The 17,760-nt window shown below is 44.6% G+C and overlaps 1 pseudogene; it reads right to left on the bottom strand.

The window, feature by feature from the left end:
* Positions 1-684: 684 nt before the first annotated feature.
* Positions 685-6,509, bottom strand: LOC140213457 (uncharacterized; annotated as a pseudogene).
* Between the last annotated feature and the right edge of the window lie 11,251 nt (positions 6,510-17,760).

Genomic DNA, 17,760 nt, shown 5'->3' with positions numbered 1-17,760 from the left:
CCCGAGAGGCTGTTGCCACATCGTCGTCTTCACCATCGACAACCTTGTCCTCTTTTTCAATCGTAACAATATTGTCAGCTTTACTGCAGAAGAGTACCATTCTTGCTAACAGAGACTGAATAAAAACTTTGTGTTCTGTACCTCACGTGTCGATCCTTTTTCTCGTGTGCCTACTTTAGTGTGCTTCTGGCCACTATACTCGATCGCTTCTTTTCTTTTTCGGTCGATTTAGGTATGAGACACACTAGGTATCAGGACTTCGTCATTGCAGCACCCTTGATTTTCTAGCGCACGTAGGGGCAGGTGGCAGATACCTCTCGGTATATACGGCCTCTCATGCGCGCGAAATACGCGGCACGACACTACGCGGCATTAGAAACGGCTGCCGTGGTGAAGGCAGTTCGTCGCACGTAGAACATTGTTGTGATTTGGATAGCAATTATATGGACACTCCAGGTGCATGGACACTCCACCGTCGTCCTCACCGTCGGCGCCACCATTACCGCGATGTTCTGCGTAAATTCTATTAATGTCGCCGCCGCGCACCGTATGGTGTATGTGCGAGCGAAGGCGTGCGAAGTTGAGCCGAGGATACTGGCTGAATCTCTCACGCGCAAGGGCGGAAAGCAGGGAGGAAACGTGCCGGCTTCCATAGCGCGCAGAGCACCGGGGAGGGCGGGGGGGTTAGTTCCACTCTGGCGGCCGTTCCCTCTGGCGCGACCACGTCGGCCCTATTTTGAACGTGATCTGCGATGACGAAACAGAGTGCCGAGGGCTGATAGCGTCGTGTGTGCCGCTTAGTTCGCGCTCAAGCGAGAAGTAGCGCGAAGGTGAATTTGTTCGCTGCTGCTGCCAAGCTTCATCACTCCAGCGTTCTGACAGGGAGTATGTGCGGTCGTCGATTGAGATGTGTTCGTGTCTGCTTTTGCGCGTGACACTATTATTGTAAACAAATTTAGTAAGGGAATGTTTATAAGTTTATATGTCCAATAAAACTACTATCCTTGCTTCTTACAGCTGTGTACTGATTTGCTATCGTAATCGATGCCTCGCCTTTCGGGAGAATTTTTGACATCTTTATTACTATTATTATTATTATTATTACTATTATTATTATTATTAATTTTATTATTGTTATTATTACTGGTACAAGTAGTAGTAGTACATCTACCACTACTAGTACTACTGCTACTACTTTTATTGTTACTAAAATACAAGAAATACTGGCTTACAGAATAGGTGCCAAGGCAATGGAAACGCAGTCGAAGACGGCAGAAGACTAGGTGGGGCGATGAAATTAGTAAATTAGGCGTTGCGACTGCAGTGGACAAGAAAATTGGCTGCTGCTGCTGCTGCTGCTGATGATGATGATGATTGAACAGTTGCTGTTACTGCTACTACACCTATTACAACGGCAATTTTCGAGCAAGGAGATTTTCAACTTTCACTTCTTATTCTATACATTCATTTATTACAATTATATGTAAGAATTTGATTTAGGTTTCAATATAGAAAACACTTTTTGCAATAATAACTCGGGAGCTCCTGAATATTTTGCCACTACCAGATGCAGAATGAGCTTAAAAACACAGAGCAATATTGGCCCATGTCGTAATGTCAGCATGAATGAACAAGCACCCCCTCAAGAACCCCAGGTTGTCTTTGGTATGCTATATTACAAACGGTGACCGCTATGCGACACTTATTCTATGCTACGGAGATAAGAATAAGAATAAAACGAGCGACATGCAGTTTGACATTTGAACTAGCACCATTCCCGTAATACCAGGCTTATAAATCAAGTACTATTGCCAAGTTTGTTAGCTGTCCCAGGAGCTTGAAAAATATGAAATCGACCAAAATACATAACAGATGCTGTGACAAAATTTCTCAGAATAGTTATGGAAAGATCTTTTTCGAGAGCCGATCGAATGAATATATAGAAACTTATACGCTTGCCACTACCTTGCGTTTCAAATTACCTAGATTAAAAGGAATACTGTACAAAAACTGATTATATTTATGGAACATTAGCAAGCTGAAATATATTGCTATATACATTTAGGTCCTACTTTCGTGCTAGTCTCAACGGACTCATCACTCTCCATGCGCACGGAATGTAGCCGAATTAGCACAGAGGTGAATGAATTACGCAAAGTTGGGCGACTTCAACGTTATTCTGCTCTTTGTGGGTTGGAAGGTTCAAGAATACACGTACTGACACTGCCGCTGGGTCGACGTCGTTGTGGGAGAGGTGGCGGTGGGCGAGGTGGAGGTTCCGGTCGTGCATGCAATGAATGGTTAGTTCCTCCATTTCCCGAAGACGCCCCTGTAACATAAGGATGTTGACACCGTCGAAATATAAATATGTATGTTAAAAACTACAAAGTTTTTGAATCAAAAGACTAGTAAATCAGTCGGAGGCACGGGTGGAAATGAGCATATGTTTATTGACGCACAGTCCCTTTATAGAATTTATCATCAACACGTGATGAAAGCCACTGCTGCTTGCATGGATGATAAGCGATCAAATGAACACGCAGCGTCAGGATATAGCACACCTTTCTCCTAAGATTAGTTATACAAACAAAACAGAAACTACGTTGGGCTAGTCATTAATGTCATACCGTAGAAGAGGCTGTCGATCGCGCACTGACCTTCGCGGCCCGATCGGATCTTGGGTGGCTTGCTGCGGGCTTGCCCTCGGTGGCGTTTCTAGGCTCCTCAGCTGCTGCCATGGCCGTCTCGCCAAGGGAGGAACCCGGCACGGTAGTCCACTCCGGTACCTTGGCCTGCCTCAGATTTTCTCCAGGTGCTTCTCAGTTGCTTCGGCGGTCTTTAATGGCGCTCATCATTGTCCAGTTGTATCGCGTAAAACACCCAACCTCTGACCGCCACCACTCTGGCAGCTTTCCACCTAGGACATGGAGAGAATCTAGAGTAGACAGCGTCACCGACAGGGCACCTCTTCGTCTCTGGAAAGTGAACCTCAGACGCGTGCTGTCGATCCGGTTGAAGTGGGTCCTAAGGAGTTCTCAGCCTTCGCCCATCATCAGTTCTTCTTTCGATTTTCTTGTGACAGAATGCGGCGTCGTGTACAGTTTAAACAGGAACCGCCAAATTTTGGGCTTTGTTGATCGTTCCTGTTCCTTTTTAAACGCTTCTTTGACTTCTCTTACCATCCTCTTATCTCTACCAATACTGGCGGAAAGATAAGGTGAGGTAAAACAGTACGCTCACCATTACACTTCAAAAAGTTTATAACTCGGCATTGTGAAGGCTGTCCCATTATCCGACACGATAACGTGTCGCACACCATGTATCGCAAACATTCTTCTTAAGCTTCTCACGGCGGTAGTAGCCTTCATGAACGACATGACTTCAACCTCTGCCCAGTTGTTGGACGCATTTACCACGATAAGGAAAACATGTCCCTTAACTGGGCCCGCGTACAAAATGTGTGCATGACTCCAAGGTTGGTGTGGCTTGAACGAAAAATGAACTGGAGTCTTGGGGTCGCTCCGCCAGTTACATTGACATGGCATGCAGTACCGTACATATTCAACTTTGTGGCCCATATTTGGCCACCACATGAACCGCCTAGCTGCTGCTTTCATAGCTCTCATCCGCGGGTGATTTGCATGCAGGAGTTGTAGCACTCGTTCTCTTGCGGCTTCGGGAATGATCACACGATTTCCCCGGAGTATGCAATCCCGTTGCAACCACTCGATCTCCCAGTTCTCGTAAAGCGCAACGTAGTTGTGTCGACAGCCAACCACTGAAGATCCCATCCTTCACCTTGGCCAAGACGCTGTCTTTCTTGACCAGCTTGACTATTTCTGCTGCCTGTAATGGTGCGCACTTGACAGCTTCCAACAGAAGCACGTCTGCACGTGGCTGCTGTGGTTCGTCCTGGTCCCCCGGGATGGCAGGCTACTGAGTGCAAAGGCGTTGCAATTGTCTTCGCCTCGGCTGTACTGGATGCGATAGTTATAAGCAGGCAACAGAATCCTTTGATTTTGTGACTGGCGCCGCATCGCCTTAGCTGCCTTTGTACTATAAACCCAAATTACTGAACCAACAGAATCCACAAACGCATTCTGGGCGACAATACTTCCGGCACTCGCTTGTCTTTGTTACTCAATGCCAAAGGTGGTTTGTGATCTGTTTTCACCGTGAATTCTCGCCCGGGGAGGTACTGATTAAACCTTTTTACACCAAAGCTGAGGGCTAAACTCTCTTTGTCAATTTGGGTGTAGTTACGCTCACTTGCGCCAAGAGTTCGTTGAGCATAAGCTATTGGTTGCTCCCTCCCGTCAGCTACTCTAAGGGTCAGCAGAGCCCCCACCTCTACAGTGGATGCGTCACAGCACATCATCAGGGGGCGCTTGGGGTCATAGGGAACAAGTACGGCCTCGGAGCTAAGTAGCGTTTTCAGCTTCTCGAACACCCGTTAGTGGGCACCGGTCCACTCCCGTTCGTGGTCGTGTTTCAGGAGCCGATAAATATGTTCCGCCGCTTCGGTCCTATCCTTGAAGAAACTTCTGTAGAAGTTCAGTAGGTCCAAAAAGGCTTGAATCGCTTTCTTGCTTGTGAGCACTGGCGCTTGCTCGATGGCGTCAGTGCTGCGTCAGCTGGGGTATATTCCTGTGTCATCAATCCTGTGTTGCAAGAATTCAATGCTCGTCTGGTTGAATTCGTGCACTTGTCTTTGTTGACTCATTAACGTGAGCTTTCCAGACGCGACAACATAGTCTCCAGTGTTTCTGCGTGCTCTCCCGCTTTACGCTCGGAAATCAGGACACCATCAAGAAAAGCATTGACGCCGGGAATTCCTGCCCGCAATGCCTCGATGACTTGTTGAAACCCTCATGGCGTGACAGAAATTCCAAAGGGCAGCCGCCTGACCCTGTACAGCCCCTTCATTGTCTTTACTGTGAGACACATCATCCAGACTAAGCTGTTGGTAGCATTGACATAGGTCAAGCTTGGGAAATATCTTGCTTGACCCTAGGGTTGGCAATGGACAAAGGATACACACTCGTTTTAGCTGCCTTGTTTAGCTTACTACGATAGTCACCACAGACACGTAAGGCTCCATCTTTTTTCCTTACCACTACCTGCGGAGTTGCCCACTTGGAGTACCCGCCTGTTTCCCAGACACTTTGTTGCCCCAAGTGGTCCATTTCTTTGGCCACGTCGTCCTCCAGTGCTAGTGGAACTGGACCGCTCTTGGGGAACTTTGGTTTGGCGACGTCTTTCAGTTCGATGTGAACTGGTGGTCCATAGAGGCCAGGAAGGTCAATGCTAAACGCCCCGGAAAATCGTAAGGACACATATTTTACCTTCACTTGCTGAATTCCATGGAACCCAGTGGCCAACGGCCTTAACTAGTTGAGCCCGAACTGTTACTTCGCCTTTTCAGTACCAAGAAAGGCAGCTTTGCCTTCCGGTCCTTGAATTACTCCTCAACGCTTGCGCGACCCAGCACATGCAAGACTTCCTTTGACCAGGTTAGGAGCGTTGTGCTTGATTCTTAAAGGGTACTTTATTTTGGTTTCCCTTGGTTAGCCGAAACGTATCTTCACTCACAATTGAGCATGATGCTCCAGAACTGATCTACATCGAAACATTTTACCCTTGAACTTCTGCCACGAATTTTTGTTCTGGCTCATTCACTTCGCAGAGAGAAAATTTGCTCAATTTGTAGGCGCCCTTGCTCTTACTCCCTTTCCTCTTCTACTGACGTCGCGTCTTATTTTGAGAAGTTCTACCTCGTATGTTGAATGACAGGCTTTTGCTACGTGTCCATTTTTTTTGCACTTGAAACATGCCGCCTTTCTAAAACTGTATATATGCGGAGCTTGCTTAGCGTTGCAGCACTGGCAATTGAACTCTTCCGCCAAGGTACCTTGTTTCATGGAAATTGGTTGTATTAGCCCCTGGCTGTCTTTTGTTTCATCTCGCCCCTGGTTGCGTATGTCTTGCTGCTATTTTGCTGTAACTTGTGCTGTCATGGCCATGTCGTACGCAACCTGGAACGTAAGGTTGTGCTATGCGAGAGCCGCTGCTAGACTACTTAGTTCTTGATGCCACATACAAAGCGATCCCGGATCATGACGTCCAGTGGTAACTGCGTGTCACCAGAACCGCATTAATTGGCTAGCCTTCGCAGAGCCGTAACGTAATCTGCCACCGATTCTTCAACCGTCTGGTTTCTTCTGTAGAATAAAAAACCTTGTGTACACTTCCGAAGCCCCCTGATAAAGTTGCTTGCGAACCACCGGCTTGATTTCGTCGTAGCTTGCTGTGGTTGCCCTTACTGGCTTTACCAGGGCTACGATGAGCCCGTACGCTGCTTCGCTGCAACAACTCAGAAGAATTGCTTTTTTTTTCTGCTGGTCTCTTGGTATGTTGTTCACGACACCGAACATTTCGAACCGCTCGACGTACTCTTCCCAAGACGCGTCCATGCCGAGACAATACTTATCGATCTTGCCGAAAGCCATTCCGCCTCCTTCGACGACAACCTCGCCGGGCCGGTTCACCTTGTCCCCAATGTTGTAAGTCAGTCGCATGCTCGAATGGAAATGAGCACATGTTTATTGACGCACAGTCCCTTTATAGTATGAGCAACGCGTTATAAAGGCCTCTGCGGTTTCCATGGGTGATAAGCAATAAATTGGTAATGCAACGTCAGTATATAACACTTCAAGCTTATACATTAAAATTAATTCCAATTCGTACTGAAACGTAATAAATGTTTCAGTAGCTGCAGGAGTCATTTCGCACTACTGTTGCCAACTATATACTATATACTATACTATGGCGCTAGTTAACTATGGCAAAGTATAAAGTGAGCTAAGGGTGCAATGAACGAGGCTTGTAAATTAGGTGCTACCGCCAAGTTTGTTAGCTGTCTCAGCAGATTGAAAACATTACATCAACAAAAAATACAGAACTGGCGCTGTGACAAAATTTTTCCGGATAGTTATGGAAATAACTTTTTTTTTTAGTGTCGATACAATGCATATATAGAAACTTATCCTGGCGCCATTAACTTACGTAGCAATGTACGTAGATTAAAATGTGCACTGGACAACATTTTACTTTAATTATGTAACATTTGTAAGCTGAAATTTATTGCTATTTGCACTGAGGTCCAAGTTTCACGCTAGGTGCCGCTGACTAATCACCCTACATGCGTATTAAACGCCGCCACTATGGCACAGCATGAATTGGCATGGCTTGTTTGAGGTTTATTTCACAGATGATCATGTCAATTAGTGAACGATCTTGAAGTTACTCTGCCCTTTGTGGGTTGGAAAGTGAAAGAATACATGTACTGACACTGGCGTTGTGTTTAGGTGGTGTGGGCGCGGTGGAGGTACCGTTCGAGTGCCTACTGCAAGCTTAGTTCCCCTGTTTCGCGAAGCTACTCCTGCTGCATAACGAGGTTGACACCGTGGAAACATAAATACGTATCTTAAGAACTGCAAGAGTTTCACCAATTACTACGAGTCACAGTAGGCTGAAAGTACACGCTTCTTTAAGCACTATCTTATATAGCCACTTTTGTAACCGTGTCCGCATCTGCTTCTGCAATTTCTCTTCGCTAGTTGAGTGCAGTGGTGGTAGGAAAAAAGCTAATTGGAATTTCAGCAGGGTATACGTGGGACTTTCATTTTGCTTAATGCGGTGGCACTTCACATAAGTCGAAAAAATGCTGTTGCGCAAAAGCACTGCTTCAGGAAACCGATTTGTAGGCTACATGTATCCGTTGCAAGCTCAAACAAATCATTTATTCATGTTTAGCTAACTTCCTCGAGTCTAATGCACTTTCACTGCTAAACAGCATGGGTTTCGTAAATCATCTTGATATGAAACAAACCAATTGGTTTTACTAATAAACACTTCGCTTCTCTTGACAACGGGTGTTACACCCATCGCGTATTCGTAGATGTTCAGACAGTTTGATTTCGTGTCTCACCCACTACTATAAACTAAGCAAATTAAACATCTATTTCAATATTATTGCCTAAATCGAAAACTTTCTTTTTAACACAGATCGATTTGTTACAGCTAAATATTTTGATTCTCCTTCACGTCCGGATGAACCAGTTTGACTAATGTAGTTGAATGATCTGTTAGGCTATAAGCGGAAGAATGCGTAATTTATCGCGTAAAATCTTCTGACGCAGATCACATAGATCTTCACTGTGACAATAACGTTAAAACTAACAGGTGGAATGCATGGTAAACGCGTTTCAATGCTAAAAAGCATAAAAAGTACTGAGAATTCTACGAAAATCAACCCATTCATATCTTTATATTTTTAAATCATTGATGGTTCTGTGTAAGACGAAGTAACCTCTTATACGTATGTAGTAGTTTACATAACTGCTAACCTTTATTGGCAAAACATGTCAACTTCATTATTAATAACGTTAATCCACGTTAGGTTATTTACGCGCTACTTTTCAAGGGTACCGTCGTCTCTTAAATTAACTACATATATTACACCTTGAAGATCTCAGCTTGAATAGGCATGTGATTTGCTGGTTGCTTGTCAAGAATATTCTGATAATCAATTAGAAGCCGTGCAAAGTGGTAATGGGCATTTCATTTTCTCAAGCTATTTTCCTTTTTCCAGTGAATCATTGATGAAACTCATTCTGCAGCTTCCCGACCTCTCTTTGCGCAGGAAACAATCCCGTTTATCCACAAGATTTTTCATAATGCACACCTGAAAAATTAGCTTCTAAATGAGCCAACGTATATGCCCTGTCGTACGAACCACCGCCATAATGTTGATGTCCCTTTTTGTCGAACTAATTTTTATTCTGATTCATTCATCGCGAAGACAGTCAAATTATGAAATCACCTGCCTAACTATCGTTCCCAATCTCAATGACCCCACATTTAAATCTGCTGTTAAAGTATATTACATCTACTAACTGGTTATGATATGTACGCTTTTTTCCTTCACTATTCCTTTCCGTAACGCCTTCGGGCATTAAACGTATTCGCATAAATAAATAGATATATTACAGGACATTTGACACGGCGTCAGCTCGAGCGGATTAGTTGCTGGGACAATGAGACAGAGTACCTGCTAAGTACGGGAGCCTTATCACTGATGTGCGGTTGTTGTTTGACCCCAGGCAAAAAGACGTCTATGTTTGTCCTGTGGTTTTCTGTTTGTGCTCCTCGCATCAAATTTCGTGCACGGCGTTACTGGAAACTACAGTCGCGTTTCTGTTAACCTGATATAATTTGTCCCAGCTAGCGTTAGCCTGGGTTACGCGGTGTCCAAAGAATGAATACGATGCTTTCGTCGTATCAATTGTGGCTGTGTGGCAACACGCATTGCATCGAGACTTGTCGCACAGATTCGGTGTTTTCACCCTGACCAGTACATCTCTCAAATTATTGTGTATATACATGAACATATATCTTCTCGCTGGGGAACACATTTCAGGAGTCGCTATTTCTTTCATAAGGATCACCGAGGTCTGTACGCTGCAGTCCATTATGTTGTGCGCAGGTAAAATGCGTCTGGAGAAATTCCACCGCGCCATCACTCGCTTAGCACTCCTAGAGTTTTTTTTATGGAGGAAAGCGCGTGGGTTCTTGTCATTTGCAGCTGCTTCTCATTTGCTCTCTCAAATTGTATATTTCCGGCTATCTAGCTGCATTTGTGTATTCAAAGGAAGTTTAGTTTAGCACAAATGCGAACATAATGAGTAGACAAATCTACCAACATTGCGCTTCTTGTTCTCTCCGCCCGCCTTGGCCCATGATCTCCGGCTACAACGCGTTTAAGACCTTGATCCAGGGATGATTTGTCTTGTATTTTGATGAAACTCATGTATATGCACCAACTACTACTACTACTACTGCTACTACTACTACTACTACTACTACTACTACTACTACTACTACTACTACTACTACTACTGCTACTACTACTACTACTACTACTACTACTACTTCTACTACTACTTCTACTACTACTTCTACTACTACTACTACTACTACTACTACTACTACTACTACTACTACTAGTACTACTACTACTACTACTACTACTGCTACTACTACTACTACTACTACTACTACTACTTCTACTACTACTTCTACTACTACTTCTACTACTACTTCTACTACTACTACTACTGCTACTACTACTACTACTACTACTACTACTTCTACTACTACTTCTACTACTACTTCTACTACTACTACTACTACTACTACTACTACTACTACTACTACTAGTACTACTACTACTACTACTACTACTATGTTCCATGCAAAAAAAGAAGTGAGGCGTGCAGACAGGACACAAGAGTAGAGGACAAAACGAACGCGGGCGTTCGTGTTCTCCACTTCTCTGCTCTTGTGTCCTGTCTGCACGCCTCACCTCTTTTTCGCATAATGAATCCTTACCAACTAGCTCAGCTTGCTATCGTTCTAAGCTTTATGTTCCATCAATAATATTTTGAAGATAAGTCTTCGTTTCAATACCAGTTCTGTAGAATTATTCATTACAAATGCACCTAATAATACCATTGCGTTTGCAATATAGGCATCGCTTTTTGTATCAAGGGCTCGGCAGCACCCCAATATTCTGCCATGACCAGGTGCAGAAGGAGGTGTCAAGGATTGAGAGCAATAATGGCACGTTTCATTGTTTTAACATGAAGGAATGAGCACTCCCCCCTCCCCCTCCCCAAGCACCCGAGGCTCTCTTTTGTACACTATATTGTGAAGATTCACACTTCTAGGGTAAAACTAGATAGCGTGCGACATGAAGTTTCACATTTGAATTAGCAGTATTCCAGTAATACTTTAGCGCTATTCGCAGCGACGATAAACGCCTGTACAAATTACTTCAGCACACTACAACCTCATTACGAGTAGACGCCGCGTCTGTAGTACGGATATGAATCGGCAAAAAATCTCGAAAATATTTTATAACAGGTGCACTCTTCAATCTTCATATCACGTGCAAATGAAATTGTACTTGTTAATGCGAAAATAGAAAATATACACAATGGTTCGATTTAAGAGTATAGCAGAAGTAACTGATTTTTTTTTTAAATATTTTTAGTGTATCACCGCAAATGAGTGCAGGAGAGAAAACCAAGCAAATTCGCACTTGATGTTCTTCAGGTGGGCTGCCAGACATGCTATTAGTGCCGATATCACCGATGCTTTTGTACAACCATATCAATCGTATTGTACATGGATATTTCATATAGCGTTGTCAAACTGAATATTTATACCTGCTAGCTTTCACAGTATCATTATTTCCATTTCATAATGAAATGCAATAGATGTTTCATAAGGCGCAGCAGTGATTTCGCACTGCTCTGAAGCAAGTAAGTTCGCTAGTTAACTATGGCACCCAGTAATGCGAGTTTTAGATGCAGTGAAGCAGAATGGATAGTAAAACTGAGTACTTCCGCCTTATTTGCTAGCTCTCTAAGCAGGTAAATTAGACCGGAGAAAGGATGCGGAATTTATGTTGTGCGAAAATTTCTGAAGCCACGAATTAAAATGCTTTTTTGAAGTAAATACAGTGAACATAGAGAAACTTACGCGTATGTCATTACCATGCGTAGAAAAACGTGTTGATTAAAATGAAAATCGTGAAAGAAGACTGTTATACCTATGTAACGTGACTGCGTTGAAAAGTATTGCTATTTGAATTGAGATGCCAGCTTCGTGCGAGGTGCTGCTCCTTTATGACTCTCCACGCCTATCGAACGCAGCCAATGGCACAGCGTGAATTGGCATGGCTTATTTGGGGTTTCTTTCACAAATTATGATGTAAATGAGCGAGAAAAATTCGACAGTTTCGGCGTTACTCTGCCCATAGTGAGTCAGGAGGCTATCAAGCAGACACGTACTGTGAGGGGCCTTCTGTTTAGGTGGTGGCGGACGGGGTGGAGGTTCCGGTCTGTCTCTGCTTCTTGAAGATGCTTCTGTAAGATAATGAAGTTGACATTGTGCTTTAAATCGGAAAAATAAATACTCATACTCAAATCTCCAAAAGTTTGACCAATTACCTATCATTCAAAGTAGGCTGAAAGTAGAAGCCTGCTTCAGCATCATCTCATATATACCTCTTTAGTAACACCGAGCGCATCTGATTGTGCGATTTGTTTTCGCTAGTTACGTGCACTGGATGTTGGAAAACGAACGAACTTAGAATTTCAGCAAGGTATACACGCAACCCTCTGTTTGCTTAATGCAACGGCACTTCACTCAAGTTGGAGAAATACTGTTACGCTAGAAAACCACTTCAGACATCAGAGTGGTCGGCCACATGTTCTACATGTCTCGCTACATCAGCGATGGCGAGGGCCAATTTTTGAAAACAATGTCTTCTTTGCTGACTTCATGCGGCTTTGGCGTATCTGGGATCTGGCTGAATTCTCAGACCTTTCATGTAATTCTTGATCCGCGGAAACAAAAAAAAGTCGCATGGAGCGAGGCTAGTTAAGTAAGGGACGCGGGCACCTGACCTCGCTCCATGAGACTTTTTCTTTGTTTCCTCCAATAAGGAATGACATTAAAGGACTGCTACTTCACGACGTAGAAGTAATGAGGTGAAAAAACAAGGGAGGAGCTGTTAAGCTATCTAAACAAGCGAGTTGCAAAATTGTTTTGAAGAATGGAAGCGAAGATTGGGGACAAATGTATCAATTGCAACCAAGAGTACCTTCAAGGTGACAAGGTGGTTCGGAAAAAAATAAATGAACGCACAATTTTTTTTAAATAATTCCAGTTACTTTTGGGTTCTCACTAGCATATAGAAAGTCTGATTATTAATACGGTTGATAGACTGGTATCTGTTAAGCAAAAAATCTCGGCCCGAACCACTGTTATGGTGGCAAATTAGCCGGGCAAGCTATTTCTGCCGCTTGGGCGCAGACTCGGACGCCTACCTTGACGCTTACGAGCGGCCTCCAGTGCACGATCTTCATCGGTAGCTTGTGTGCAGCGGTAGTGGTAGTGTGCTCGACGCCGACAATCAGACTCTCGCATATGCTCTCGCTGACGTTCTTCGGAGGCAAAGTCAATGGCCGCAATTTCTTCTTCCGCACGGGCGCGTTGTCGTTGGTTATAGTCGTGTCTCTGCTGTCGACGCCTCTCCTGGTACTCGGCTTGTTCTTCGGCCGTGGCCAAAATGCGTGTTTTTCCAATTTTCCCCATTTTTGTTGGAGTTGCAACTGTTGCAATGGTCTACCTCTGCAATGCACAATCCGCTTCTTACACACCGCGGCGGCTACCGTGGCGCACATCCCCGTGTTTTCCCGCCACAACTACCAATCCGTTGTATCGAAGGCAGACGGCAGCAGACGCAGCTGGCAGCAATGGCGGCAAGCGCGGGTGCAATCCCCCACTGCACAAGTGCGGCGCGCGACGAAGTCTTTCCCAAGTATTTTTTACCTCTCTGTGAGCCGCGTTATCAACAAACAGCAAACTGTGACTCTACCAAAATCGCCAACTTGTTGTCCGGAGGTGAGATTTGGCTCTCCACGGTACCTTTTGGATTGTTCTACAACAGCCTATTGCGAACGTACACCGCTTAAGTCCAAGCGTTTGTTCGAATGAGGTTCGATGGGACAAGCGTTGCCCTCCCCTCCTTGTGGCACCCTGCCCTTTCACGCCCTCCCCCCCTCTCTCTCTCGGAAGCGCAGATGAGATCGCCCACGCAACAGTCGATTCAGTGGCCGCCGGCAACTCAGTGCAACTGCAGGCCGTCTCCCCTCCGCTCTTCCCCCGTTTTCCACCCTCATGGTTCCGCTGCACTCTCCTCCTGCAATATCCTTCTTCTCTCGTTGCTATGGCCTTTCTTTCATCTACTCTGCGCTCCTCCTTCACTTTCATTCTTCACCGCACTCGTTTGCTGGGCTACGACGCCGCCACCGCCACCGCTCGCCGCTGGAAAGGGCTATTAAGAACTGTGCTCTAAAAAAAAATCCTAGTGTCACAATACCGGCATTCTTATTGCATGAGCGGCCACTTTCTAAAGTAGTCGAAGCGAAAAAGCGCAGAACCAGTCTATTTTGAAAGTACTGACATACGCTGAAAAAACGTATAGGATGAGAAATTCGAAAAGTGTAACGACCATGCACTGCACCACGTAGGTAAGATAATTATTGTAACCTAAAAAGTGGAAAAAAGTGAAAAGCTTAGAGCTTCTTTTTTTTACCACTGTTCTATCTCTATACCAGACTTACCAAATGCTTCAACGTCCTATCAACACGCTTCAACAGCCTATCCGACTTTTGTACAGCTACATGTGTTTTGTCAATGAAAATTTACCGTTTTGCCCATAACGCCAAGCAGTTGAGCGATAGTTGGCAAAATATATTCGAGTAGAATGCGTCTTGGCTACAGTAATCGTTGTTGTTGTCTCAAAACGTGGCTCCTTCAGTGTTTCTACTCTTGCCTTCTTCGTCTTTGTGTGTCATCCGTTTGCGATGTTACATTATGCATTTTCACCAACTCGCCCAATTCTCCATGTTGCTGTAAGCCTTACACTGGTTCGTGCGGTCTTAACTGGAGCGAACATTCGTAGGCGTGAGTGACCGATAGCTTTGAGATGTAAAAAAAAATTATGTCAGGCTTATTCGTCCCTGGAAGTTCCACCTCTCGTTATTAAAGCGGGAATACTCTGCTATTTTTCCTCCTACAAAATAAGCAAAATTAGTCACCAGTCCTTGCTAAATTAGCAATATAACATCTTACTGCTGGAATTGTCCGCCGAATCCTAAATTTATGTTTTAGCTGCCCCAATAATTAGCCTCACGCCATCCTTTCAAAGAAAGAAAGAAGACAACGTCAGTGTCATTCAGTAAATCTACGAGGACGCTGAGTGCCAAATTAATAACAAAATTGGAATCATGAAGAAGAAGAAGGAACTCTAAGTATTGGTCATAACATGTTGAAGTAAAAGTTAGTTAGGAACACCCCCACAGTTGGGAAGGCGACAGACTAGCAAACGAAGAAGCCACGGACGCTACCTCTATGTAGTACAGAGATGTTGAGCTAGCGTTATTTATTCCTAGCAGCTGCTAGTGGGATTGCGGTCTCCATGATCAATATTACTCATGGCTGCCAGTCGCGCTGTGATGGGTTGTTTAGTAGGCTTCACGTTCAACGTTCGAAGTTTCTTGTAGACTTCAACTATACGACGTACTTTAGTCAGCGCCAGGGACCTATCAATGTTAAGTGCTCCCGAACAATTCAAATCTCAAATAAGAAGTACGAAAGTCAATGAGAACGATGTGAAAGAACGCTATATTTAACAATATTCATAAAATCATATCCATGGACACGCATGAATATGCAATTAGCCAGACCTGAAATACCTAATTGTAACGGGCAATGCTGTTACTAGTTTATATGTGGCTCTACAAAAAACAGTAAGATTATTACGGATCGAATTTTTTACGGTTTTCAGGAATGAGTCAAGATCAGGAGCAAGCTTTGCATTATTAGTCAGGCTTTTCATCATTGTAGCTTCTCCCCATGCTAAAGTTTGGCGACGCACTTGGCGATCTCTAATATGGTGTATTCAATGTACACATTTTCGTTTATGCTCTTTACATTGTCTTGCCAAGCCTCAGAACTAGCTAAACTAACTATACATAGCAATTTGAACGCTTGTATATATTAGCCTGCGACTCGATCATAGCCAAAGGCCCAGACGCGATATTATGACGTCATTGTCGACTTGGGCCCTCACTTGCAGACTTGCGAAGTTGAGCTGGTTAACCATGGCGTGACAAGCAAAAAGCAAGAAATATGAGCTAAGATAGATCTTCAAATCTTAGGTAAGTAAAAGCAAGGAATCTTTCACTCTACTATACTTTATATTTACGTTTTAAGAACATTGTGGTTTTGATGCAGCCTGCACGGCTCGCTCTTCTTCGATTCACATTTGGTCCCGCGCAGACCGTCGCATTTAAGCGCCGTCGCAAGAAAACTGTTGTAGAAGCCTCTTAACAGCTACGCTGAAAAACAGCAGGACGGAAATGAGGGGAAATGAGGACTAGAAAGCAAAGACGTTTAAATTGTTCTCTAGGAATTATGTGGTCGATCATATTGAAATAGTTATGACCATCCATCGCAGCAGGCTAAGGGTGATCCAGAACAGATTTAGTGATAGAGACAAACACCAGAAACTGTTTTGCGATCTGAAAAGAAGGGACGCGTTAAATTGACTCTCCTGCTTTTCAAAGCGGTAGCATTCGTTAGTTGCCCAATTTCGCACCGCGGGCGCCGAACGCCGTGGTCAGCCAGTCCTGGAGAGGGTGCAGTCCATATCCAATGGTATATATCCATATACCATTGGATATGTGCCGCCAGGTATGCGCCAATCGTTACGTTCCACCATCGTCACACTTTCATCATCATGCTATCCTCGTCATACAGGCGTCGTCACGCCATCTCACGCTGTAGTCGTCATATACTCGTGCGCTTCTGATTCTCGTTACATATTCCTCACGCCGTCGTCGTAAAGCCATCGTCCTCATACAGTCATTGTCATACAGCCGTTGTCAACCACCGTGGTTGCTTAGTGGTTATGATGTTGCGCTGCTAAGCACGAGGTCGCGGGATGGAATCCCGGCCATGGCGGTCGAATTTCGATGGGGGCAAAGTGCGAAAACACTCGTGCACTTAGATTTAGGTGCACGTTAAAGAACCTCAGGTAGTCGAAATTTCCGGAGTCATCCACTACGGCGTACCTCATAATCAGAAAGTTGTTTTGGCACGTAAAACCCCTTAATTTGATTTTTTTAACAGCCATTGTCACGCCAACATCGTCATGCACTCGTCCTCATCCCATTGTCGTCATGCCGTGATCCTCATATCACCTGCGTTCTTTCATCGACGTCATTCCTTCTTCATTCCACCGTAATAATGCTGCCGTCATTAGATTATGATTATGATGTCTTTATCATCCCATCACCGTCCTAAGGTCGTCGTGCGTTCGTTGGCCTACGGTCGTCGTAATAACGTCATTGTCATTTCAGCTTCATCACCCTATTCTCGTAAAACCACCTTCGTCACGACATCACCGTCATAGAGTCGTCATCGCGTCTTCGTCGTCATATACTCATCGTCGTCTCATTATCACCCGCCATTGCCGTCATAGCGCCTTCGGCTGCGTCATTGCATGCCTATAATGTTCACGAAAGCTCGGGTACCAGAGAGGTGCATAGTATTCTAATCGAGAGCCCCATAAAACATCCTCTACACTAAATGTCATCGAAGAAACAAACTCATCAGACCCCCGAGGGATTCGGCAATCTCGAGATCGGCAGCGAGAACATCCTAGCTCATATACCTCAGCTAGCACTTCAACATTCGCGCTACTTACTCATAAGCGTCTCGCGATTTTCTGTTCTCTTACTTGCTAGCACGGTAAAAGGGCCCTTGTACGCTTTTACCACATATCCCTGTCTAAAGCAGCAAACCCAACGTGCATCTGGTGTACAACCCTACCTCTCCTTTCTTTCTCATTGTTATTCCTTTTCGGCGTGCTGTCACGCACAAGCGCATTGGCTACCGCGAGCATCTACTTCAGGTACGTTCGGCATTCAACAGCTGCGCAGCTGCTCCTGAAGGCGAAGCACTGAAAGAGATAGAAATGTTCAGCGTCGCGGTGAAGGCGTGTCAGCGTAAGCTGACGCCATGCAAAGCGCAACGAATTGCATTGCAGGAGTCGCATTT

This window comes from Dermacentor andersoni, chromosome 10, assembly GCF_023375885.2.
Source record: "Dermacentor andersoni chromosome 10, qqDerAnde1_hic_scaffold, whole genome shotgun sequence".
Classification (NCBI taxonomy): domain Eukaryota; kingdom Metazoa; phylum Arthropoda; class Arachnida; order Ixodida; family Ixodidae; genus Dermacentor; species Dermacentor andersoni.
Note: the sequence above shows the minus strand (reverse complement) of the source record. Positions and strands in the feature narration are given on the sequence as shown.